The sequence below is a fragment of the Pristiophorus japonicus genome, chromosome 8 (genome assembly GCF_044704955.1).
Source record: "Pristiophorus japonicus isolate sPriJap1 chromosome 8, sPriJap1.hap1, whole genome shotgun sequence".
Classification (NCBI taxonomy): Eukaryota; Metazoa; Chordata; class Chondrichthyes; family Pristiophoridae; genus Pristiophorus; species Pristiophorus japonicus.
In genome coordinates, this window is record NC_091984.1 from 135,507,694 (window position 1) to 135,534,268 (window position 26,575).

Below are 26,575 nucleotides of genomic sequence, written 5' to 3' on the forward strand. Positions count from 1 at the left end.
CCCCCCCATCTCCTTCTTTCCCCCCCCATCTCCTTCTCCTCTTTCCCCCCCCCCCATCTTCTTTCCCTCCCATCTCTCTCCCTTTACCTCCCCTCGCTGTCAGAAACACAGACACTGACAGACAGAGAATGAGAGACACATACAGAGAGATAGAGACACTGGTGGAGGGGAGGGAGGGGGGGGGGGGGTGCATCCCAGCATGCTGTTGGAGGGTTCCCGGTGCTGCAGTCGGTAAGTAGAAAATGTTTTATTTATTGATTTTTAAAAAAGAAAAAAAATTATTTCTTCTTAATTTTTTTGGATTGATTTATTGGTTGATTTATTGATGTATTTATCATTTATTATTGATGATGGCTCTTTATTTGTAAAACTGAAGTGTTTTAATGTTTGTAAACTTCCCTTTAAACGCCCCCCCCCCCCCACCATTCCCTACGCCTGATTTGTAACCTACGCCTGATTTTCTAAAGTGTAGACAAGGTTTTTTCGAGCGTACAAAAATCTTCTCTTTCTCCATTCTAAGTTAGTTTGGAGTAAGTTTTCACTGACGAAACTTTGAGTCGTGTCGGGTCCGGTCCGGGGGGGGGAAGGGAGCGGGAGTCGGGTCGGGTCCGGTCCGGAGGCGGGAAGCGGGAGTCGAGTCGGGTCGGGAGGAAGCAGGAGCTGGCCGTGGGAGGAGCCTTATTCACGCAGCCCCAGTGAGGCCATTCGGCCAGGGCTAGGGGCTGCATGCTTCAGCCCCTCCCACACAGATTCGGGCGCCTGGAGCTACTGCACTTGCGCGCGCATGTGCAGAGGTCCCGGCACTGTTTTCAGCGCAGGGACCTGGCTCCGCCCCCTACAGCTCCTGCTGTGCTGCGCCGAGGGCTAGAGGACCTGCAGGGAGGTGGAGAATACAGAGGTTATTTTTAGGCGCACTTTGTGGCGCGAAAAACGGGGGTCCAGGTCGGGACTGCGCCGTTCTAGGCACGGCTCGAAACTTGGGCTCATTGTGTTCAGTTTTGGTCCTCTAATCTGAGGAAGGACGTTCTTGCTATTGAGGGAGTGCAGCGAAGGTTCACCAGACTGATTCCAGGGATGGCAGGACTGACATATGCGGAGAGACTGGATTGACTGTGCCTGTATTCACTGGAATTTAGAAGAATGCGAGGGGATCTCATAGAAACATAAAAATTCTGATGGGACTGGTCAGGTTAGATGGAGGAAGAATGTTCCCGATGTTGAGGTCCAGAACCAGGGGACACAGTCTAAGGATAAGGGGTAAGCCATTTAGGACTGAGATGAGGAGATACTTCTTCACTCAGAGTTGTGAACCTGTGGAATTCTCTGCCGCAGAGTTGATGCCAGTTTGTTAGATATATTCAAGAGGAAGTTAGATATGATCAGCCATGATATTGAATGGTTGTGCAGGCTCGAAGGGCCAAATGGCCTACTCCTGCACCTATTTTCTATGTTTTTATGTTTCTATGTTTTCCAAAAGGCGTTTGATGAAGTGCCACATAATAGGCTTGCCTGCCGAGTTGAAACCCGTGGAATAAAAGGGACAGTGACAGCATGGATACAAAATTGACAGGAAACAGAGTAGTGGTGAATGGTTGTTTTTCGGATTGAAGGAAAGTACATGGTGGTGGTCCCCAAGGGTCGGCACCAGGACCTCCGATATATTTTGGGCCGAAAATTGCGGTCCGAGGCTTCCGATGTAAAACAAATCTATGAAACTACCTGTTGGTCCCGTAGGAATGTAGAATTCTGGTCGGAGGCCACCATTCGCTATACAGCGTACGGGAAGATGTCTTCGAGATGCGTACGTTTCTATGTTGAAATCACGTAGGCCTGGACCACCAATCACTATGGAGTATTCTAATCGATAAAAATGGCAACTCCGTTTGTACGGGTTCCCATTACTATCAATGGAAATAACCCCCTAAAACAAGAAACACAGGACAATAAATAAATAAAAAAACACCTCACATATTTACAATTATTTGAAATTAAATGTTTTAGAAAAAACTATATATTTTTGGGAATTTAAAATTTTATTTTAATAGGGTTAAAAATAAACTTGCCTTAATGGACAATGGTTTTTAATATAAAAATGAAGGATTAAATATAATTTTTCTATGTCTTAAAAGTATTACACTGGTAAAAGTAAGCTATGTGCCTGCTTTTACCAGGCATAAAAGTTTGAAGGATATTCGCTGGACATGAGTTGGGCAAATAGTCCAATCTCTGCCATATGGATGTCCTCTCCTAGGGATGTGTAGAATCTGTCTAAAGAAATTTTGACAGATCGGAAAAGACGCTTCTCGGTGCATGCACATCGCGCCCCAAGATCCGGCTTTTGCCAGCCTTGCCGGGTGCGTGCACACTTCGTACACACCCGAGTGGCCGCAATTTTCGACACATTAATGACTTAAACTTGGGTGTACAGGACACAATTTCAAAATTTGCAGATGACAAAACTTGGAAGTATAGTGAACAGTGAAGTGAGGAGGATGGTGATAGACTTCAAGAGAACATAGACAGGCTGGTGGAATGGGCGGACATGTGGCAGATGAAATGTAATGCAAAAAAGTGCGAAGTGATACATTTTGGTAGGAAGAACGAGGAGAGGAAATATAAATTAAAGGGTACAATTCTAAAGGGGGTGCATTAACTGAGAAACCTAGGGGTATTTGTGCACAAATTGTTGAAAGTGTCAGGCTAGGTTTAGAAAGCAGTTTAAAAAAGCATACGGGATCCTGGGCTTCATAAATGGAGCCATACAGTACAAAAGCAAAGAGGTTATGATGAACCTTTTTTAAACATTGGTTCGGCCTCAACTGGAGTATTGTGTCCAATTCTAGGCACCACACTTTTTAGGAAGGATGTGAGGCCTTTGAGAGCATGCAGAAAAGATTTACAAGAATGGTTCCATAGATGAGGGACTTCAGTTGCATGGATAGACTGGGGTTGTGCTCCTTGGAGCAGAGAAGGTTGAGAGGAGATCTGATAGAGGTGTTCAAAATCATGAGTTTAGACAAGTAGATAGAGAGGAACTGTTCCCATTGGCAGAAGGGTCGCGAACCAGATGACAAATTTAAGGTGATTGGCAGAAGAACCAAAGGTGACATGAGGAAAAACTTTTTTACGCAGCGATTGGTTAGTATCTGTTGTTCAGTGCCTTTAAGTGTGGTGGAGGCGGATTCAGTTGTGGCTTTCAAAAGGGAATTGGATAAGTACTGAAGGAAAAATAATTGCCGGGCTATTGGGAAAGGGTGGGGGAGTGGGACTCACTGCAGTGCTCTTGTAGAAAACCGACTCCTGCTCGATGGGTCGAATGGTCTTCTGTGCTGTAACAATTCTATAATTCTATAAGTATCCAAGAAAGCAAAACCTCAAGTTTTTGTATATTATATGGATTATTTATGGAGGAAGAGAAACGAATTGCCATGGGGGTGATTGAAATTATAGTATTTAAGGTATCCCATAAACGTACACTTGTGGAATTGCATGCAAAATCAAAAAAGTTAACGTGCAGTTTTCTAAATCTAAAAGTTTGGTATAAAGTACGTATTATTTTTACATAATGAATCCTATATTGAAGGGAAGTCGTTGAGCTGGAATAAAATTGCTTGATCGACAACTGTGTTTCTCTGTCATCAAGACAGGATCCTAAATGTTATGAAAGGAAGAAATTTGTATGCTGTTTCTGGTATTGATTGGTCTTTGTTCCTTTTTTGAAGTTTTAAAATAGCTGGTCATTGGTTGGTTGGGAATGTGTCGAGTTTCCACTGTAGTGATGTGATCAATAGAGTGTTGTGCACTGCACACTGCATCCATTCACGTTGTGGTTGTGGGGGCATTTCCACACAAAATGTCTCTGTTCAAAGCTGCTTTAACAGCAGTTTTACAGCTGAAAACAAGGCTACCAGGACATTTTGCAGAGCACATTCAAGTCCACAGATTACTCCTGTTAGAACATTTTGAGTTCTCTATGAATTCAGATGAATACAGTTGATACTGTCCAGATTGTACAAGGTTGATAAATCTGTTAAATATTTTGTAAGCCTGTAATGTAATATTGTACATCTAGTATAAGATATAACATTTGAACATTTTGGTGAGCCCCGACATTGCTGATTAGTCTGTGGTTGGCATTCATCAATTGATCCCGAGGTGACGACATGCATCAAATATATTGTGGGTAGAAACATTTCCACCTGTTTTTTTTTGCCACCGTGATCTAACTCTGTTCCCATTCCCTGCTTTTCCCTGCCCCTCATCCCCGCCTCCAACCCCTGAATTAATTATTTTGCCTGCACTGCCTGGCTTTTACTCCTCTATGAAAGCTGCCAGGGCTTTGCTCCAGTATTTCCTTGCTGTAAGCTGAGTGCCTGCATGTCTGATTGGTATTCTGAGGGTAGCCCTGCCCTGAGTGCTCCAGTTCTGTCTGTGCCTCTGCCACCCACCGAAGCTTGCTGCAGATCTGCCCTTCTTTCCAGTTGTTTAAGGAGTGGCATGTTCTTCCTGTTCCCAATGCCTCGTCTTCTCACTTGAAGCTTTGCTTCCAAAGTTGTTGGCAGGATGGCGAGTGGATGGTTGTGACATTGGCAGGTAAACTGATTTGCCAAATGCTGTCTTTCAATGTTAAATTAAAGTGGAGAAGCAGCAAGATCAGCTTGTGGAAAATTAATTATCTGCGAGCTACCTGTTCTTGTGCCCTCTTTAAACGTACCCTCTCTTAAAATGTGTGCTTCTGTTTTACCTAACCTACCAATTAGCTCCCATTAGAGTTGCCAACTCTGGTTGGCGGTATACCTGTAGATTTGACCATGTGGCATCTGACCAAGTGTGTATCTCATACATCATGTGGTGTATACTATTCCTCAGTGGTGAGGATGGGCAGACATTCCTGCTCCCATGCATCTGCCAGTGCTGTTCTGGTATTGTCTTCCAGGTTGTTTGTGTGGTCTGGGATGACTCATTCAATTGCTTGGTGCAAGCTGGCATGTTAGCTCTTTTCTTTTGGCTGAAATGTCCATAATTGTTAACTGCTGCAAATCTATCAATGGTCAGTTGCAGATCCAAATGTGTTTGCTTCAAGTACAAAAGCATCAGCAAACAAGAGTTTGTGAATGAACAACTAACTGACATTGGTCAAAGTGTGCAGTTTCTTCAAATTGAAAAGCTTTCCAAATGTACAAATGTTGATGCATATATGCATTTAGATATTTTGTGACATTCTGAATCCATGCTGCAAGGAATAAACCACAGGTCTGTTTGACCCCTTTGGGGCTGTTAAACGGTTTGGAAGGTTAACATCTGACCACAATCTGAAAGCAAACATTCAGCGTTGGTACTGTACATTGATCTCGGCTAATTTGAGCTTTCTTCGATTTGTGGGCAAGCTATGATTGCTCTTGAGGGAGAAATGAAGATATATGGTAGCCAAACTGCTGTTTGCGATCTCGTCTATTTGGAAGTCCAGTCCTATGAATTGACCAAAATTTATCAATGAAAATAATTTTTGTTTTTGGCTGAAAGCTTGTTATCCATGTTTGGGATGTTCTTCTTGGGAAATTTCTCTATTTATGACATTGTCAAGTTTCTGGGCCAAATAAAACTTCCAATGTACTGTCCAAACATTTTGCTTAATTCTAATCTCAGAAGAGCAGCTCAAGAAAAGCAACTTGCATTGATAAATACTTTTAACTTAAATACCCCAATATGCTTTTCAGAGTAGAAATGAATGCTGAGCAGCAGGAGGAGAACAATCAAAGCCATGAAGCTTAACTTTTCAAAATGGAGTGATGTGTCACTTATGAAGAGATTTACAGAGTGTGGGGATTCATGCTTTGCCACCAGTGGTGGAGCAAGAGAAGACGAATGCACAGGAATTTAGTCAGAAAAGTAGAGTATGAACTGAGTCAAAGAAGGTTGTAGAGGGAGAGTGGTGATGTCTGGAAGGATTTGTAAGTGAGAGTGAAGAGTGTTGATTGCGGTATGTTGGGGCACTTAATGTGTGATCAAATGCAAATAGCAGGCTGTTGGATGAACAAGTTTTTTTTAGGCTGGAGCTTGGGAAGCTAGCAAGGAAATCGTGGGACATTGAGCCTAAAGGTGATAAGGGTGTGGGTTAGATTTTCAGTGGTAGGATTGAGGTGACGTCTGAACTGGACAATGTTGTTTAAATAAGTGGTCTTGGTGTTGAGTAGGATATGCGCTCAAGTCTGCAGTCCACAAACTTGTGGGTGCAGAGGTGGCAACTCTACCAGGCATGAATGGGAAACTAAAGGACTTGGTTGTGGCATATGTCAAAGGTGGAAGCAAGGTAATTAGTGATTAGGCTGACAGAAGCAGCAATACCTGACAGGTGGAGGATAAAAGAGGGAGGTGGGAGTTAGGTTACTGGTGAGGGGACTGGAGGAGACTGAATGTGGCTCCTGCTACATTACTATGTTCACTTTCACAGCAGTTATCCTCATTGTATGTGTTGTGTTTTTTCTACTGTTCTGTGCAGGGCCTGCGAATCGTTTTCCTAAAAGGACTGCATCCACGACAATCTGAAATACATCTTTGTTTACTCCCATATGAAGTATATGGAAGAAGAGATTAACAATCATCATTGAACTCCTAATGGATTAAATGTAGCTTTTATTACTTTCTCAAAATAGTGCGCACCGACCTACGTTTTCAAGGTTAAAACAATGAAAAAATATTTATGGCTCAGGTAGAATATACAATGCAGCAGATTAGATAATGGACTGCAAGATGACTAGAATTTATGTCCTGTAGTTCATCAGAATTTTCCAGCCCTTCTCCAGCAGTTACAAAGGTTTCTTGGAATTGAATAAGATAGAAGTCTTTAAAATTATTAAGATAGAATGGACGTGGAGAAACTGTTTCCACTTGTCGGTGAGTCCAAAACAAGGGGGCATAAATATAAGAAAGCTGCTAACCGATCAAATAAATAATTTGGAAGGAATTTCTTTATGCAGAGTAGTGAGAATGTGAAACTCTGGCCACGGAGTGGTTGAAGCAGATAACATTTAGCAATGATGCACTTTAGGGTAGCTTGATGCATACATGCAAGAGAAAAGAATAGAGGATACGGGGCAGGGTTGGAAGAAGTAATTCAAGTGGGAGGAGATATGTGGAATATAAACACAGACAAAGACCAATTGGGCTGAATGGCCTATTTAAATGCTGTTGATTTCATGTAATTCTACCTAAATGAAGTTTTGTCACCTTTCAGCAACAAAAGATTTTGCATTCAGTTCTTGATTTAAACTGGAAGGCGAACTCATAGAATATGGATTCAGTGTCAAACGGCACAGAAGAAGGCTATTCGACCCATTGTACCTGTGCAGGCTCTTTGAAAGATCTATCCAATTAGTCCCATTCCCCTGCTTTTTCCCCATAGCCCTGCAGATGTTTCCTTTTGAAGTATATAATCCAATTCCCCTTTGAAAGTACTGTTGAATCTGCTTCCAACACGCTTTCAGAAAATGCATTCCTGATCATCCTCGCTGCATAAAAAAAAAATTCTTATCTACTCTGGTTCTTTTGCCAGTTACTGTAAATCTGCATCCTCCTGTTACTGACATTACTGCAGTTTTTCCTTATTTACTTATCAAAGCCCTTCATAATTTTGAATGCCTCTATTAAATCTCCCTTTAACCTTCTCTGCTCTAAGGAGGACAATCCCAGCTTCTCTGATCCTTCCACATAACTCAAGTCCCTCATCTCTGGGACCATTCTAGTAAATCTGCTGTGCATCCTCGCCAAGGCCTTGATATCCTTCCTAAATTGTGGTGCCCAGAATTGGAGACACTATTCTAGCTGAGGCCTAACCAGTGATTTTTAAAGGTTTAGCATAACTTTTTGCTTTTGTACTCTATACCTCTTATTTATAAAGCGCAGGATCCATTATGCTTTTTTTAACAGCCATCTCAACTTGTCCTGCCACCTTCAAAGATTTGTGTACGTGACCCCTCTTGGTCTCTCCTCAATTTCTCACAAATTTGAGCAGCATTTGCCTTACTGTCCAGCAGTTTTACCTCAAACTGCTATCTTCATTTCCTCTGATACTGAACACACCAAGTTTAAAAGAAAAATGTTAGTATAAAATGATGCATGTACATGGCATGCGCATGCATCAGTATTTAGAAAGAAACAACTTTTTTTTATAATTTTGAAGAACCAAGTACCAGAGGGATAGCAGTGGTGGAGGAAGTTGAAGGGGAAATAATAATCAACCTGGACTACATTTAAACGCATTTCCTTGTGGTTCAAAGGATATGTCCACAGCAACAGCATGTGGACTAATTGGCCCGAAATTTGCAGTGGACAATAACAGTGAACATCTTTGAAACTGAACACAGCTTCAGGATTTAGCACATGCACATCATAACGCGAAAATTCTGAAATTGCGGTCAGGCATTCACTGCTCCGACACTGGCTGTGCTGTGTCCCGTTCTCTTTCCCACACCCCCCCCCTACCCCCTGCCCCAGCCCGCCATAGACGGCAATCAGGAAAATCAGTGTAACAGACAAACGTCGGCTTTTCCGTGGTAATATCGCTGTTAAATACTCCATTAAAAGTTTTGGATTAGGTGTAACTGTGGTTTTAAGAGTATTGACTGCTAAGCAAATATTATGGTCCTGAAAATGCTAATTTTAATTTTGTGGAGTGTCAAATTTATCCCTTTTAATAAAAATTAAAATTTTCAAGGAACATTAAAAACATTTTTTTTCTCTTTTTTTTTTTAAAAAAGAGTCCCAATCTTTGTTTTGTACTCTAACATTTAAAAAAAATGTTAGATTAAAAGGAGCTTAATCACTTCCTGGTTCCCGGTCTTTGAGAATTCTGCATTGTGATTGACTGCTTGGACAGCTTGTTGATGTCCCAGCAACTCGAGTTAGGGATTCCACATTAACTTACACTGATCTCAGCTGAATGTTGGAAAAGCCGAACTTCTCGCCACAGAGATTGCAAGATCTTTGTGGGAACCTTACTTCGGGACCAGCGGCGAATGCCTTTGTTATGCCGCTGACTGCAAATTACTGGTCATTATGTCAGTGAGCCCTTTGCTTTAAGGAAGCCATTTAATTGCTTTAAATGTCATGTCAAGTGAATCGTTAAATATGAATTGCTGCAAATCATTGTTCTTTTGGGGAAATAGTTTACCTACAAAACATAATTTTCAAATATTAAACATTTCAAAGACTGTATTCTCTTGATTAAAAGGTGCTTAATTTAACTTACCTGATAAATCATGGCTTTCGTGCTAAGTTCTCACTGCTGTGTTGTTTACATTGCTTAATTCAAATTATTGGACAATTTAGTTTCCTTAGCACAAAAAAAGGATGAATTATTGATAGTAGATTGCAAATAGAAGTTTTATTTTCAATTATTCTGAAATTTCTTGTGTGGAATTTTAACTTGACAAAGGCTGAAATAGAAATGCAATATTTTATTTGAAATTTTGAATTTACCGTTCATGAAGGTTATTACTATGGAATTAAATGCTTTCCGTTGCAAATATCCATTGTGAGCAATTTCGTGTCTGGTTTATCATGATGAAGGTCTCTCTTTTTTTTTCTGCTGCATCAGCGTGCCTTGGCTTTAAACTCAACACCAACTGCATCAATGCGATATTTTTCCATTTGCTGTATTAGTGGTCTGAAACTGAGGAATTATTGCGGTCTTTGTGAATGAGTTGCCAGTTTACTGCTTATTTTAGATGTAGTTTTGAACTGTGTTCATACTCAATGGTGGATTTAGACTGCCTAAATTCATTTCATATTGGTTTGTGCAACCAGCAAACAGATGTAACGAGTCTGTTAATTTTAACCTCGGTCATTGAGATGAAAGACCATTATCTATCACATTGTTAATTTTCAAAATGGAAATAGATTCTGTCAACTGATAGTTTTTAAAAATTTGTTTCTGGGATGTGGGCATCACTGGCAAGGCTAGCATTTATTGCCCTTCCCTAATTGCCCTTGAGAAGGTTGTTGTAAGGCGCCTTCTTGAACTTCCTCTTTTTAGGCAATCCCACAGAGTCGAGGATGACTTACATCCACACTAAAATGAGTTCTAAGGTGACTGATGAGACCAATGCGGGATCTACATTCTCTGTCATAGGTGGGGCAGACGGTGGTTGGATGGGCGGGTGGATGGGGTGCTTAATTTGTTGTTCGCTCTTTCCGCTTTTTGTGCTTGGCTTTCCTCTGCTCCTGGCGAAGAGACTCGAAGTGTCGGGGCCTTCTCAGATGCTCCTCCTCCACTTTTGGGATTTTGGAGTTTCCTTCACAATTTCCTTCATAAATTCGGCTGTCTTGGGTCAAGGATTCCCAAGAGTCAGTGAGGATGTTGCATTTTTTCAAGGAGACTTTGAGGGTGTCCTTGAAGCGTTTTCTCTGCCCATCTGGGGCTCGCTTGCTGTGACGTAACTCTGAGTAGAGTGCTTGTTTCAGGAGTCTAGCATCGGGTATGCGGACAATGTGGCCCGCTCACCGGAACTGGTCGAGCATGGTCACTACCTGTGAGTTCATACCCAGCAGTGAATTTAGACTGTCTAAACTCATTTCATGGGGATGTTGGTCTGAGAGAACGCTGACGGTGCACCTATCCTGCGAATTAATTTTCAGGATTTTGTGGAGGTAGCGTTGGTGGTACTTCTCCAGTGCTTTGAGGTGCCTATTGTACATAGTCCATGTCTCTGAACCATATAGGAGGGCCATGAGCTTGGTGCCGGGTTTGAGATCATGGTCTTCGAATACTCTCTTCCTCAGGCGGCCGAAGGCTGCACTGGCACACTGAAGGCAGTGTTGGACTTCGTCATCGATGTCTGCCCTTGCTGATCGTAGGCGCCGGAATCCGATGGTGCACAAACGCAAGCGTCATCTGCATATTGTAATTCAATGAGAGGTTGGAGCAACCTTGGATCTGGACTGGAGGCGTCGGAGGGTGAACAATTTCCCGCTTGTCCTGTAGATTAACTCCACTTCAGCAGGGAACTTGTTGAAGGTGAGATGAAGCATTGCAGCGAGGACGATTTGAGAAGAGCGTTGCTGCAATGACACAGCCTTGCTTGACCCCAGTCTGCACTTGTATTGGGTCTGTGGTGGATCCGTTGGTAAGAATCACGGCTTGCATGACCTCGTGAAGCAGGTGGAGGATGGTGCCGAATTTTTGAGGACAGCCGAATTTGTGAAGGAAACTCCCAAATCCTTCGAGGTTGAGAGTCGAAAGCCTTTGTGAGGTCAATGAAAGCCATGTGCAGAGGTTGATGCTGCTCCCTACATTTTTCTTGGATTTGTCGCGCGAAGAAGATCATGTCTGTTGTGCCCCTTAGTGGGCGGAATCCGTATTGCGACTCTGGGAGGAACTCTTCAGCCACTGGGAGGAGACGATTGAGGAGGATTCCTGCGATGATTTTCTCTGTGACAGACAGCAGGAAAACTCCTCTGTAATTACCGCAGTTGGCGTCTGAGATCTCCTGGCATGTTCTCCTCCTTCCAGATCAGAGAGATGAGGTTGTGGATTTGTGCCAAGAGTACTTCTCCGCCATGCTTCAGTACTTCGGCGGGGTTTCCAGCTGATCCTGAGGCCTTGTTGTTTTTCAGTTGTCGGATGACCTTTTCAACCTAATGCCAGGCTGGGATTGTTCCGAGGTGGTGACAGGTAGCATGCTGTGGGCTGGAGTCAAGGACACTCAAGTCAAAGACAGAGTCTTGGTTGAGAAGATCCTCGAAGTACTCCTTCCAGTGGGCACTGACTGCCTCTCTGTCCTTGATGAGCCCTCTCCGTTCTTGGCTCTCGGTAGAACAGGACCTTGAGTGCTTGGGCCGTAGGTGGACTTGACTGCGCTAAAAAATCCACGCACGTCGTGATTGTCGGTTAAATGCTGGATCTTCTGCACTTAGTCGACCCACCATTTGTTCTTCAAGTCACGAGTTTTTTGTTGGACCTTGGCCTTCAGTTGTCTGTCGGTCTGCTTTCACTCGAGTTGTGGAGTTGTTTCTAATTCAGAAATGACTTGCGTTTGTGGTTTATTAGTTCCTTGATCTGGTCGTTCTCATCAAACTTGATGTTTTCTGGTAGAGTAACCAAGAGTCTCTTCGCAGGTGCTAATTATGGTGGACTTGGGGGCAGGCCAGGCACTATGGACACTGTGGCTCTGGTTCATTGGAGGTCGTCAGGTTGTCTGTGAGGCTTTCTTTGCAGGGTCTTTGAGTACTTCAGTGTTCTTTTTGCGGCAGCACTTCTGTTGCCACCGCCATTTTGAGGCTTGCGTTGATGGATATATCAGAATGGATTAGCCGGTGGTCAGTCCAGCAGTTGTCGTCTGCTGTCATGGCGCAAGTGATATGGACGTCCTTGCGGCCCCTCGCTCGGACGATGACGTAGTCTAGCAGATGCCACTGCTTGGAGCAAGGGTGGCCTTTTCTTTTTGAAGAAACATGGTGTTGGTTATGCCAAGACTATGTTCTGAGCGTTTTGTCAGGAGGAGGATACCATTGTAGGTGGTTCTCCCGACCCTTTCCCTGCCAATCACCCCTCTCCAGAGGTCTGTGTCCTTTCCAACTCTGGCATTAAAGTCGCCCATTGGGACTCTGGACAAGGATTGTTCAAGGCTGGAGTAGAATTCCTCTTTGGCCTCATCTGTAGCTTCCAGGGTTGTGGCGAACGCACTGATGACCGTAACATGCTGATCTGGGTTAGAATGAGCAGAAGGGTTGTGAGGCGGTCATGTATCCCGTAGGGGAAATCCTTGAGCTGACGACCTGCCTGCTGACTCGCTCAGGACGGCTGATGATGTTGTCGTAGTGTCTGAGTTCCCGGGCAATGATAGCAGTACGACTGAACCACTACCTTATGGTGAAGGTACTCCAACAGTGCTGTTAGGGAGGGAGTTCCAGGATTTTGACACAGCGACGATGAAGGAACAGCAATATATTTCCAAGTCAGGATGGTATGTCACTTGGAGGAGGACTTGCAGGTGATGGTGTTCCCATGTGCCTGCTGCCTTGTCTTTCTAGGTGGTAGAGGTTGCGGGTTTGGGAGAAGCCTTGGCGAGTTGCTGCAGTGCATCTTGTAGATGGTACATACTGCAGCTATTGTGTGCCAGTGGTGCAGGCAGTGAATGTTTAAGGTGGTGGATGGGGTGTCAGTCAAGTTTGGGAAATTGATGGGTATTTTGGACAAGTGATGGCTGCATGCATTCTGGGAAAGCTAAAAGGGTCAATCCTTGCATACTGGGTAATCAGAGACATAGATAAGTGATGTATCCCAGTATCACCAGACGTTATCAATTAAGACCTGCATTGGAACAAAACTACAGACCAAAATACTGATTGAGCTGCAGTTTGGAAATAAAGTTAACAACCGAGGAAGAATTATGGGCTATTCTCGACAGTAGAAGCCAGTGTTCCTTGCTGTGATTTAAGTGCTGTACAGAGGGAAGAGTATAATCTAATTAGAGTCTATTTTTTAATCAAATCAATTAAAATCAATAAAAGTGCTTATCCAGTTGAATGACACCTTGGTAAGGTATCCAATTTGACTGGATTGATTATCTGTATTGGTCACTAATGGTTATGTCTCCCTAATTGGGAATTGCTTGATGAAATTCAAGATACTTAATTCTCATGCTTGCCAGCTCGCCCAAATCAGAAGGTTTAGAAGAAGGGTCTCTGATTGTTTGAAGGTCTTGCAAGCATATTTGAAACAAGTCTCCAAATCCAACAATGGAAGCTGGTTAGTTTAGGATTAATTAGGTGTTTAATTGAACCTAATTAAAACTGTAATGTGTACCACAACTGTGTTAGAAATAACCTCTCCGGCTATCTCTGGTCACTTTAAATAATCGGGTTCGAGTGAAAACCAACATGATGGGTATATTGTGTTTAATCAGAGTTTAAGACTGAATATAACAAATAAGCAAAAACATACGACCGTGACAAGTAGTTGATACCGATCCGATCGGATAGACGGTTGACACAAGTGAACAATTCTCTTCCTTTCGTCCAGAACCTCCTCGTCTAGAACCTCCTTCTCCCTCTCTTCTGTCTGTGAGCCTCCTCTTTTCCATCTGAGAGTGCAAGCTTTCGGGAGATCATCTTTATTCTATTTTTAGGTGTGGGCCAGATCTGGAATATTGACAAGACCGTTTAACCTATAGAAGTTCCCCATCTTATAAAATCTATGTAGATATGAATGGTAGTTCCTAATCCCATCGTCACTGTAGGGAAATTAGAAATGAGTGATATTTTTTGACCAAATATGTATTACATATTGTAAATTCTCTTGCATGTAGTGCAGGGTTTAGCATTTAAATATCATCATTGTTGTTTTAATTTCAGGATGAGCTGACCCTGCCATCAATATAACAACAAACAAAGGTTGATATTCTTTTGGTGAGTGCTCATGAAAATAATAGCTTACCTCTCTGATCACATCATACAGCCCACCTGGGACACCTTAATGTGGTGTTTCTCAATTTGCACAAGACTGAAAGAATTCTAATACATTTTGTTGTAATGTAGTATTCATTAAGTACAAGCGAATTGTAAAACTGGGAACTAGGGAGTGAGGTTAGAGGTTGGATATATATAGCGTCTTTCACGACCTCAGAAAATCCCAAAATGTTTCATGCAGAAAAATGTCTCTGTGCTTACAAGTTCTGTATTTGCTGTAGATAGTCCTTTGGGTACAGCGGAACTGATCATTCCTGTAAGCAGTCTGTCTAAACGTCTTGGATCCAAAATTATGTCTACACCACCCAGTATGTAATCATACGGTAGCATAACGCAGGGCCTGCAACAGGAGCACCCCCTTATGATCTGAGCTGGATATCAGCTCTTGCATGCAACTCCAGCCTTCGCAAGGTGGTGAAACAAAGCCAGAGCAAATCCCATTTAGCGAAGTTGCTTTATTCTACAGATAGCAAGTGCACGTACAGAATAACAAATGTGACACAATTTCACCTTGATACAATTAATTACAGAATACTGCTTGAGAAAAAGACATTATAAAAATATGTCACACTATTCCTATTGATGGGTTTGCTTAACTTTTCCCTGGTCAGCTTTCTAATCCTGACCAGCCCTGGGTTGAACATGGTTTCTCCTCACTAGGCTGGGCTTTTTCACCAGACCAAGCTAGTTGATTAATTGTTCAAGTGTCTTTCTGTCTCTTTTTTCTTTGTGTACCTAGTTCGTGTGGGGGGCTGCCCCCTGATCTTTTTCCTGATCAGTGATTCATCAGTCGGCCTTTCAATAAAACAGGCTAACTCTATCCCTTCCTTAGATTTTGTGTAAAAGAAAATAAGCTGTTGAGGCTGGGAATCGATTGGAAAAATGAGATCGGTAGATTTTTGTTTGGCAAGGATATTGAGGATTACGAAACAAAGGTAGATGGAGTTAACATACAGATCAGCCATTGAAAGGAGGAGGCCCTCAAGCTTGTTCCCCAATGTTCCTGGAGTAGCTTGTCTGGCTTTAATACACATTTTCCTTCCCCGCAGTCAGTGGTGCCTTTTCTTGAAACCTGTGCGAATTCACTTTGTTTTAAAATTCAACACAAATATAATTCACTCTTTTATCCTTTCTGTGAAGAAAATAAATCAAAAATCCTGAAACATCACAAAAGTATGAGGGAATTAGATGCTGATCCAAAGAAGGTGAGAATTGGAGGAATAAACAAAAGCTTGGTTAGAGAGGTGGGTTTTAAGCTGAATCTTGAAGGAGCAGAGGGAGGGTGGGGGACGATTTTGGGAATGAATTTCAGAAAGTGGTACTTAGACAGCTGCAGGTAAGGTGCCAATGGTGGGCAAACGGAGCTAGGGAGTCACAAGGTAGGATTCAGAGGACGCCATTTTGGAGAGGGGTATAGGAGGTGGTTGTAGAGATAGGGTGAGGTGAGGCCACTGAAGGATTTAAAGGCAAAGACAAGAATTTTAAATGTTTATTTGGGGGAATCTGGAAACACTAGCTCAACAAGGATGGAGGTAATGGGTGAGTGGGACTTGGTAGGGATAGAAAATGAGCAGCAGAGTTTTGAATGAGATGGAGTTTAGGAGGATGGGAGGTCGACCGGAAAAGTATTGGAGTACTGAAGTCGATGAAAGCATGCATGAGGGTTTGAGCGGCAAATGGGCTGAGTTAGGGGTGAAAGTGGAACTGGATGGTCCTTGTGAAGGAGCAGATATGTGGTTGGAAACTTCGCCGTGCGAACAGCCTGTGGTAGTGGGAGGAATGTAGTTTGTGATGGCGCCAAAGAAGATGGCTTTTGTATTCCCAATGTTAAGCTGGTGAAAGTGGAGACTTCGCCAAGATGCAGTTGGAGATGCAGACTGATATCACAGAGGAGGTTTAAGTTTCAAGATGGTGAGGTAGAGTTTGGACCCATAGGTGTGCGTATATATTTTCTATATGTAAGCTGACCCTGTGTGCAGCTCAGGTCACTAAGGTGTGCAGCATGTGAATGAGGAAGCGGAAGGGGCAGGGATGGACCGAAGATGACTCGAATTGATGGTGTGAAAATGGGAAGCAATTGCCAAGAAATTCGACACCAATTCTGGTTATGATTGAATCCTGAAGACTGGAACCAAGTGAGGGCAGTTCTAGATTTGGACATTGAAGGAAGATGGTATGATCAACTGTTGTCAGAGACTGCAGAGAGGTTGAAGATAATGCACCATTGTCACAACCACAGAGGATGTAATTTGTTACAGCCCTTTCAGAGCTGTGGGATGGGCGGTAGCCGAATTGGAGGGATTCAAACGCCGTTGCGGCAAAGATCAGCACCCTTATGGGAGACAATATATTGGAGGTGGGGCAGTTGTTGGCGAGGACAGAGGGGTTGAAGGTGGGTTTTTGAAGAGGTGGGTGATTGTAATTTTGAAAGGGAACCATTTAGTAGATTGTAGAGTCTGCCCCCTCCAGTGAGTAGATTGTTCAAGAATCCATATCTGTTAGCTATATTTGAATCATGAAGATTCATGTCTTTGAACAAAACATCCTCCTTCAGCATTGCTCCTCTGTAGCCCAGCTCTGTGGCATTTCTGTCTCTGCACATCCTTGTTGCAACACAGACGGTGCCCCCAGCGTTTTCTCCTCTGGCCACGCAGTCAGCTCTTGTTTGCTAGTGTGTTGGGGATGGCAGGGGGATGGGAACCTAAGCAGGGAGACAGAGGGAAGTAAAATGGGGGCAGAAGCAAAAGATAGAAAGAAGAAAAGTAAAAGTGGAGGGCAGAGAAACCCAAGGCAAAAATCAAAAGGGGCCACATTGCAGCAAAATTCTAAAAGGGCAAAGTGTGTTAAAAAGACAAGCCTGAAGGCTCTGTGCCTCAATGCGAGGAGTATTCCTAATAAAGTGGACGAATTAACTGCACAGGCAGCAATTAATGAATATGATATAATTGGCATCAAGGAGACATGGCTCCAGGGTGACCAAGGCTGGGAACTCAACATCCAAGAGTATTCAACATTCAGGAAGGCTAGACAGAAAGGAAAAGGAGATGGGGTAGTGTTGCTGGTTAAAGAGAAAATTAACGCAATAGTAAGGAATGACATTAGCTTGGATGATGTGGAATCTGTATGGGTCGAGCTGCGGAATACCAAAGGACAGAAAACGCTAGTGGGAGTTGTGTACAGACCACCAAACAGTAGTAGTGAGGTTGGGGACAGCATTAAACAAGAAATTAGGGATGCGTGCAATAAAGGTACAGCAGTTATCATGGGCAACTTTAATCTCCATAAAGATTGGGCTAACCAAACTGGTAGCAATACAGTGGAGGAGGATTTCCTGGAGTGTATTCGGGATGGTTTTCTAGACCAATATGTCGAGGAATCAACTGGAGGGCTGGTCATCCTCGACTGGGTGATGTGTAATGAGAAAGGACTAATTAGCAATCTTGTTGTGTGAGGCCACTTGGGGAAGAGTAACCATAATATGGTAGATTTTTTTATTAAGATGGAGAGTGACACAGTTAATTCAGAGACTAGGGGCCCAAGTTTCCACAGGATAAAAAACGGGCGCCCCTCCGAGCTGGGCGCCCGTATTTCGCGCCTAAAACAACGCCAGAAAAAAAAAGCGCTATTCTCGAGCGCTTTGCAGCTCCTTGTCTGTTTGGCGTGGCGCCCAGGGGGGCGGGGCCTACACTCGCGCCGATTTTGTAAGTGGGAGGGGGCGGGTACTATTTAAATTAGTTTTTTTTCCTGCCGGCAAAGCTGCGCGTGCTCAGTGTGAAAAAAAACATTGGCACGGCCATTTTTGTAGTTCTTTGCAGCTGTTTAATTTTTTAACATTTTTTAATAAAACCACATTGCCATCAGCACTGAGGCTTCCCTTCTCACTGTCTCCTTCCCCTCCCTCCCCTGCGCGGCAACAAGCCGCTGTCTCCTTCCCCTCCCTCCCCTCCGCGGCAACAAGCCGCTGTCTCCTTCCCCTCCCTCCCCTCCCCCCACGGCAACAAGCCGCTGTCTCCTTCCCCCCCACGGCAACAAGCCGCTGTCTCCTTCCCCCCCACGGCAACAAGCCGCTGTCTCCTTCCCCTCCTCGGCAACAAGCCGCTGTCTCCTTCCCCTCCCTCCCCTCCGCGGCAACAAGCCGCTGTCTCCTTCCCCTCCCTCCACGGCAACAAGCCGCTGTCTCCTTCCCCTCCCTCCCCTGCGCGGCAACAAGCCGCTGACTCCTTCCCCTCCCTCCCCTGCGCGGCAACAAGCCGCTGTCTCCTTCCCCTCCCTCCCCTGCGCGGCAACAAGCCGCTGTCTCCTTCCCCTCCCTCCCCTGCGCGGCAACAAACGGCGGTTTCCTTCGAACGATGGCTGAAGCATTTTCTCACAGGTAGGAAGATGGTTTATTTAATCTTTTCTTTGCTTATAAATGTTTATTCAGGTTGGATTTATTTGTATAATATTTGTAGAAGTATAAATAAGGATTGATTGTAGAATTTAATGAGTTCCCTTCCCCCCCCTCCCCCCCCCCCACCTCGTTCTGGACGCCTAATTTGTAACCTGCGCCTGATTTTTTTAATGTGTAGAACAGGTTTTTTCAGTTCTACAAAAATCTTCACTTGCTCCATTCTACTTTAGTTTGGAGTACGTTTTCACTGTGGAAACTTTAAAATCAGGCGTCAGTGGCTGGACACACCCCCTTTTTGAAGAAAAAATTCTGTTCCAAAGTAGAACTGTTCTACCTCACTCGAACTGCAGAAAAAAAAATGTGGTGAATTGCGATTTCTAAGATAGTCCGTTCTCCACCAGTTGCTCCTAAAAAATCAGGCGCAAATCATGTGGAAACTTGGGCCCTAGGGTCCTGAACTTAAGGAAAGGTAACTTCGATGGTATGCAATGTGAATTGGCTAGAATAGACTGGCAAATGATACTTAAAGGGTTGACGGTGGATAAGCAATGGCAAACATTTAAAGATCACATGGATGAACTTCAACAATTGTACATCCCTGTCTGGAGTAAAAATAAAACTGGGAAGGTGGCTCAACCGTGGCTAACGAGGGAAATTAAGGATAATGCTAAATCCGAGGAAGAGGCATATAAATTGGCCAGAAAAAGCAGCAAATTTGAGGACTGGGAGAAATTTAGAATTCAGCAGAGGAGGACAAAGGGTTTAATTAGGAGGGGGAAAATAGAGTATGAGAGGAAGCTTGCTGGGAACATAAAAACTGACTGCAAAAGCTTCTACAGATATGTGAAGAGAAAAAGATTAGTGAAGACAAACGTAGGTCCCTTGCAGTCAGATTCAGGTGAATTCATAATGGGGAACAAAGAAATGGCAGATCAGTTGAACAAATACTTCGGTTCTGTCTTCACGAAGGAAGACACAAATAACCTTCTGGAAGTACTAGGGGACCAGGGGCTAGCGAGAAGGAGGAACTGAAGGATATCCTTATTCGGCAGGAAATTGTGTTTGGGAAATTGATAGGATTGAAGGCCGATAAATCCCCGGGGCATGATCGTCTGCATCCCAGAGTACTTAGGGAAGTGACCCGAGAAATAGTGGATGCATTGGTGATCATTTTCCAACAGTCTATTGACTCTGGATCAGTTCCTATGGACTGGAGGGTAGCTAATGAAACACCCCTTTTTACAAAGGGAGGGAGAGAGAAAACGGGTAATTATAGACCGGTTAGCCTGACATCAGTAGTGGGAAAATGTTGGAATCAATTATTAAAGATGAAATAACAGCGCATTTGGAAAGCAGTGACAGGATCGGTCCAAGTCAGCATGGATTTATGAAAGGGAAATCATGCTTGACAAATATTCTGGAATTTCTTGAGGATGTAACGAGTAGAGTGGACAAGGGAGAACCAGTGGATGTGGTGTATTTGGACTTTCAAGAGGCTTTTGACAAGGTTCCACACAAGATATTGGTGTGCAAATTTAAAGCACATGGTATTGGGGGTATGTACTGACGTGGATAGAGAACTGGTTGGCAGACAGGAAGTAGAGAGTCGGGATAAATGGGTCCTTTTCAGAATGGCAGGCAGTGACTAGTGGGATGCCGCAGAGTTCACTGCTGGGACACCAGCTATTTACAATATACATTCATTTGGATGAAAGAATTGGGTGTAGTATCTCCAAGTTTGCAGCTGACACTAAACTGAGTGGTGGTGTGAGCTGTGAGGAGGACGCTAAGAGGCTGCAGAGTGACTTGGACAGGTTAGGTGACTGGGCAAATGCATGGCAGATGCAGTATAATGTGGATAAATGAGGGGTTATCCACTTTGGGGGCAAAAACACGAAGGCAGAATATTATCTGAATGGCAGCAGACTAGGAAAAGGGGAGGTGCAACGAGACCTGAGTGTCATGGTACGTCAGTCATTGAAAGTTGGCATGCAGGTACAGCTGGTGGTGAAGAAGGCAAATGGTATGTTGGCCTTCATAGCTCGGGGATTTGAGTATAGGAGCAGGGAGGTTTTTCTGCAGTTGTACAGGGCCATGGTGAGGCCCCACCTGGAATATTGTGTTCAGTTTTGATCACCTAATCTGAGGAAGGACATTCTTGCTATCAAGGGAGTGCAGCGAAGTTTCACCAGACTGCTTCCCGGGATGGCAGGACTGACATGAGGAGAGACTGGATCGACTGGGCCTTTATTCACTGGCTTTTAGAAGGATGAGAGGGGATCTCAAAGAAACATATAAAATTCTGACTGGACTGGACAGGTTAGATGCAGGAAGAATGTTCGCGATGTTGGGGAAGTCCAGAACTAGGGGACACCGTCTAAGGATAAGGGGTAAGCCGCTTAGGACCGAGATGAGGAGAAACTTCTTCACTCAGAATTGTTAACCTGTGGAATTCCCTACCGCAGAGTTGTTGATGCCAGTTCATTGGATATATTCAAGAAGGAGTTAGATATGGCCCTTATGGCTAAAGGGATCAAGGGGTATGAAGAGAAAGCAGGAAAAGGGTACTGAGGTGAATGATCAGCCATGATCTTATTGAATGGTGGTGCAGGCTCGAAGGGCCGAATGGCCTACTCCTGCACCTATTTTCTATGTTTCTGGTTTACCCCAAGACTCCATTCTTGTTTAAGGTGGTGGATGGGGTGACAATCAAGCGAGCTGCTTAGTCCTGGATGGTGTATTGATATTTATGTTTTTTCCTCTTCATTTCTGGGATGTTACTGGTTATTGGTGAGTAATTGCTGCTTGATCGTACTATCGTCGACATCTCCCAGCACTTTGCTGATTGAGAATAAGCTGATGGGGCGGTAATTGGCCAGATTGAATTTGTCCTGGTTTTTGTGGATAAGACCTACCTGGGCAGTTTTTCACATTCTCTGGTAGATGCCAGTGTTGTAGCTGTACTGGAATAGCTTGGCTAGAGGCGCGGCTAGTTCTGGAGCACTTGAACACGACAGCTGAGATGTTGGGGCCCATAGTCTTTGCTGTGCCATTTCTTGATATCACGTGGAGTGAATCGAATTAGCTGAGAAAGAAGCCTTGCCCGCTGTGGTTTAAAATTTTGCAGCACATGATAGGTTTTTGTTTTAATTTCCTGAAGTCATTCTTTTGTAAATGGAACTATTTTAATTATGTAAATGTACCTAAATTAATCAGTGATGCATTACTTTGTGGTAGTATTAAAAATATAGATTTTGCATCTCACTAACATGGTAGTATCACTCGTATTAGAATTTTCAAATTGGTTACAATGACTCATGTTTCACTAATATTTGTAACTTGCGTGGTTTAGCCATTCGTCAGCTGGTAGCACTCTTGGATCTGAGGCAGAAGTTTGTGGGTTCAAATCCCACTTCAGAGACTTGAGCATGAAATCTAGACTGACATTCCAGTGCAGTACTGAGGGAGTACTTTTAATCAGCTGTAAAGTGCTTTGGGATGTTGAGATGAAAGGTGCTATATAAATCAAAGTTCTTTCCTTCTATTGTACAAGTTTCATTAATGTGTGTTTTTTGAATAAACTGTGAACAAATCCATTTTGTAATTTTCTGATTTAAAGTGATTGCTGAATTAATCTTGATCACTGTAGCATTCCTTTGTTTCATAAAGATGGTTGCTGTGAATTTTAAGTTATTAACTAAAATATTTCTGTACTTTACTGTCTAAGCAAAGGCTTAGTCTATTGATCTTGTTTTACTGTTTTTATTGAATCAACTTTTATTTTTGTCTAAAGTGTCCTTTATAAGGCTGTAGAACAAGCATTTAATCAGTAGAGAAGTCATTATTGCCTTGTGCTTATCAGAAGCACAAATTATCTTTTTAAAAACCTAACTAATGTTTTTGTGTCAGAACTATATTTCAGTGCTATTATAATTAGATTTTGTATTCTAGCTCATAAATTGGCTCTTCTAGTCAATAATCGCATCTTTGTCTTTTCTTAGTCTTACTCCAAAACTTCAGTGGTATGTCTGAATATGCCAAAATAGAAATAAATAATAATCACCGACAAATCTAAGTCTGAATGTACTAAATTTCCATTGTAACATTTTAAAAATGGCTCATATAGAAGCTTCTTTTATTGTATATTGATGGACTGAAAATTCTGAATTACACCCCCCTCCCCACCTCTCCCACTAGCACACTGCCTTTCCCACCCCCCCCCTTACTATCCCTATAGTTTGTATGTGGCTAAAGAGAAGACACTAGAAGCAAAGTGTAATTTGTCTACAATCTTCATTTGTGAAGTATTAATTTCACATACCTAACACTTCATTATTTGAAATGTTTGCTTGAATCTCTTGTGCTATTATCTGCAATATATTGTCCTCAGTCGTTCTAATATAATCACGTGACGTCTCTGCAAGATCCTACAAATTCCCTGGGAGGACAGACGCACCAACATTAGCGTCCTCGACCAGGCCAACATCCCCAGCATTGAAGCACTGACCACACTTGATCAGCTCTGCTGGGCAGGCCACATTGTCCGCATGCCAGACACGAGACTCCCAAAGCATGCGCTCTACTTGGAACTCCTTCACTGCAAACGAGCCAAAGGTGGGCAGAGGAAACGTTACAAGGACACCCTCAGAGCTTCCCTGATAAAGTGCAATATCCCCACCGACACCTGGGAGTCCCTTGCCAAAGACCGCCCTAAGTGGAGGAAGTGCATCCAGGAGAGCGCTGAGCACCTCGAGTCTCATCGCCGAGAGCACGCAGAATCCAGCGCAGGCAGTGGAAAGAGTGTGCAGCAAATCTGTCCCGCCCTCTCTTACCCTCGACGACTATTTGTCCCACCTGTGACAGGGACTGTGGCTCTCATATTGGACTGTTCAGCCACCTAAGGACTTATCTTAGAGTGGAAGCAAGTCTTCCTCGATTCAGAGGGACTGCCTATGATGATATCAATTGGAATTTACATGACTTCCAGTCTTCACTACTATTTGGTCAGTTAGGAGTGGCTGAGGTTGAGAATTATTTAGTACTGTGTAGTTTTATTTTGAAATCCCTTTTTCTACCAGTATTTCTCCCCTCTCTACTTCCTCCTCTTTTGAAGATGGTGACTCCTTTTAGGTATCCTCCATTGCCTTGTTCAAGTGACCATTGTTCATGGAAAAGTAGTCAGCGAGATCAATATGCTACTTGACACTTGGCCTGGATCCTGCCCTCACCTATTGCTCGCGTGCACATTTCTGTTGGGTAGCTATTGGGAGAGAAAAGCATGACTGGTTTCCACTCTATAACCTGGGAACACTTGGACTAATTGTAGCACTCCAGCAACAGATAACTTAGTGTGATATGGGCATTGAGCCTGGGACATTTCTATAATCTTACTGTCTTTTCAAGCTGAGCCATTGTGGAAGTAACCTCTATAGTTTTGATATAATACACTTCTTTACAGCCAAGGTCCTAATTTATAATGGGGCCAACTCGAGGGAAGATTTTACTGGAGAAGAACTCGCATCACTGACAAACTGTCAGTGACAAAGGAAAAGAATGCTTTCTGTTGAGTCAGAGTAGGTCTTCTTAGAAATCAATTTTTTAATCACTAATTTAAGTAAATGATTTAATCTGACATTTATTGTAGTATTGTGGACTGCATGATAAACTGCACAAGTGTACACAATTAGCTGTTGTAGGTCTAAGTTAAATTTAGAATGATGTTGCACAGTTGCTTGTTCAGTCTGGTATCAAATTATCAGTTGTCTGAATTTAGATCTATAAATATAATGAGCCAAATTTGCTGGAACAGGGCATCTCGCGGCGTGCGGTGCTAATTGGATTTTATCCTGCACCCTTCAGCGTGAATATAATTTGATGTAATCTGCTGGAAATGTGAACTGATAATGGCACAAGGGAAATGGGGTATCTGGGACTTGAGTGAACAATGAGACTGACTGTGTATCTCCTTAACCAATGAGATTTAAGGATTGATGAAACTGAAGAATGGCAGAGGAGGGTGATTTAAAGTGGATGAATTTGTCAAACCAGGTACAGAAATAGAGAGAAAAAGAAAGATTGGATTGAGAGAGAAAAGAGTAAGAAATTAATGTTTAAAATTAAAAATTTGAAATATTTAATCCAACAACAATTTATTACATGTAAGAATGAGACTCAACAGTTTAAATTATTTCCTTTCTGGGCCAGAGGAACTCTTTGGCATTGCATTAACAATGATCAAATTGTCAACAGCCAAGCTGTTCCAGTACAGCTACAGCACTGGCATCTACTCGACAATGTGGAAAATTGCCCAGGTCTGTCAGCAACGCCCTCATCCCAGGAATGAAACTAAAAAAAGATAGTTACGCTGTTAATTATGAGCCCTAACTTTCTGCGGCAAGTTTAATGGGCAAATCCAGCAACTTCTTAAAAATAACAGGGAGGCTAAGGGCGAGATGCCATTTGTGCCAGAGATTCACAACTCGCGCAGTATCTCGCATCATCCCTTGAACTTGCTGGCCGATTTGCTTGTTAATAATGGCATTCGTCATTAATATGCCATTATTTTTTCAGGAAGATTTAGTCCCATATTAATCATAAGAACATAATAGGCGCAGGAGTCGGCCATTTGGCCCTTCGAGCCTGCTCCGCCATTTAATAAGATCATGGACTCAGCTCCACTTCCCTGCCTACTCCCCATAACCCTTTATTCCCTTATTGCTCAATGATCTGCCCTTCTCTAATCATTACAAAATGATTGTTGGTGGCAAATTGCTGTGTACTGCTGGAGTTCTCCTTTGTTTTTGAGCTGCGTACATTTAGAATTATTAGCATTTTTTTTTTGTAGCCCCATGTGGATAAAAATAGGTTATAATAAACCAAATGTGAAGAACTTTTCTTTACAAACTCTGCTGGATCAGGTTCCAACTTCCAACTGAGAAGGTGCCCAGTGAATTGTTTCATAATCTTGGCAAAGATCCAACCCAATCTAATTATCAGCTTGGCTCAGTTGATTGCAGTCTTGACTTCTGAGTCAGAATTTTTTGGTTTCAAATCCTGCTCCAGGACGTGACTGCATGAATGAGGCTGACTGAGTCCTGTATTGTCAGAGGTCGCATACTTTGGATGACGTATTCACCTGAGGCTGTCTGTCTGATTCAGTGCGTCGATTTAAAAAAAAAAAAAAAAAATTTGTTCATGGGATGTGGGCGTCGCTGGCAAGGCTATTGCCCATTCCTAATAGGCCCTCAGGAAGGTGGTGATGAGCTGCCTTCTTGAACCGTTGCAACCTCTGTGGTACTTTTCATTGCATTTTGCTACAACTGAGTGGCTTGCTCGGCCATTTCAGATTGCAGTTAAGATTCAACCACATTACTGTGGGTCTGGACCAGGTAAGGACGGCAGATTTCGTTCCCTAAAGGACATTAGTGAACCAGATGGGTTTTTACAACAATCCAGTAGTTTCATGGTCACCATTACTGATGCTAGCTTTTTATTCCAGATTTATTTAGTTAGCTGAATTTAAATTCCCCGGCTACTGTGTTGGGATTTGAACTGATGTCTCCAGATCATTGGTCCAGGCCTCTGGCTTACTAGTCCAGTAACATAACCACTATGCTATTATGGATGTTTAAGATCTCATTAAAGTATTCAAAGAAGAACCAAACGCGTGTCAGTCATTATTTGTCCAGGGAACATGTTTGAAATATCCAGTTTCCTACT

The 26,575-nt window shown here is 43.1% G+C and overlaps 1 protein-coding gene across 12 annotated transcripts in view; it reads left to right on the top strand.

Moving 5' to 3' along the window:
* The window catches only part of fam20b (FAM20B glycosaminoglycan xylosylkinase), a 388,233-nt gene that overhangs the window by 143,681 nt on the left and 217,977 nt on the right, over positions 1-26,575 (top strand). For 4 of the 12 annotated variants that reach the window (XM_070887418.1, XM_070887419.1, XM_070887416.1 and 1 more), the window contains one exon: positions 14,353-14,406. The exons of 7 other annotated variants lie outside the window; for them this stretch is intronic. The gene's annotated coding sequence lies outside the window, so the exon portion shown is untranslated. Of the gene's footprint in view, positions 1-14,352; positions 14,407-26,575 lie in introns of those variants that run through there. One more of the 12 variants, XM_070887427.1, reaches the window with a different exon arrangement.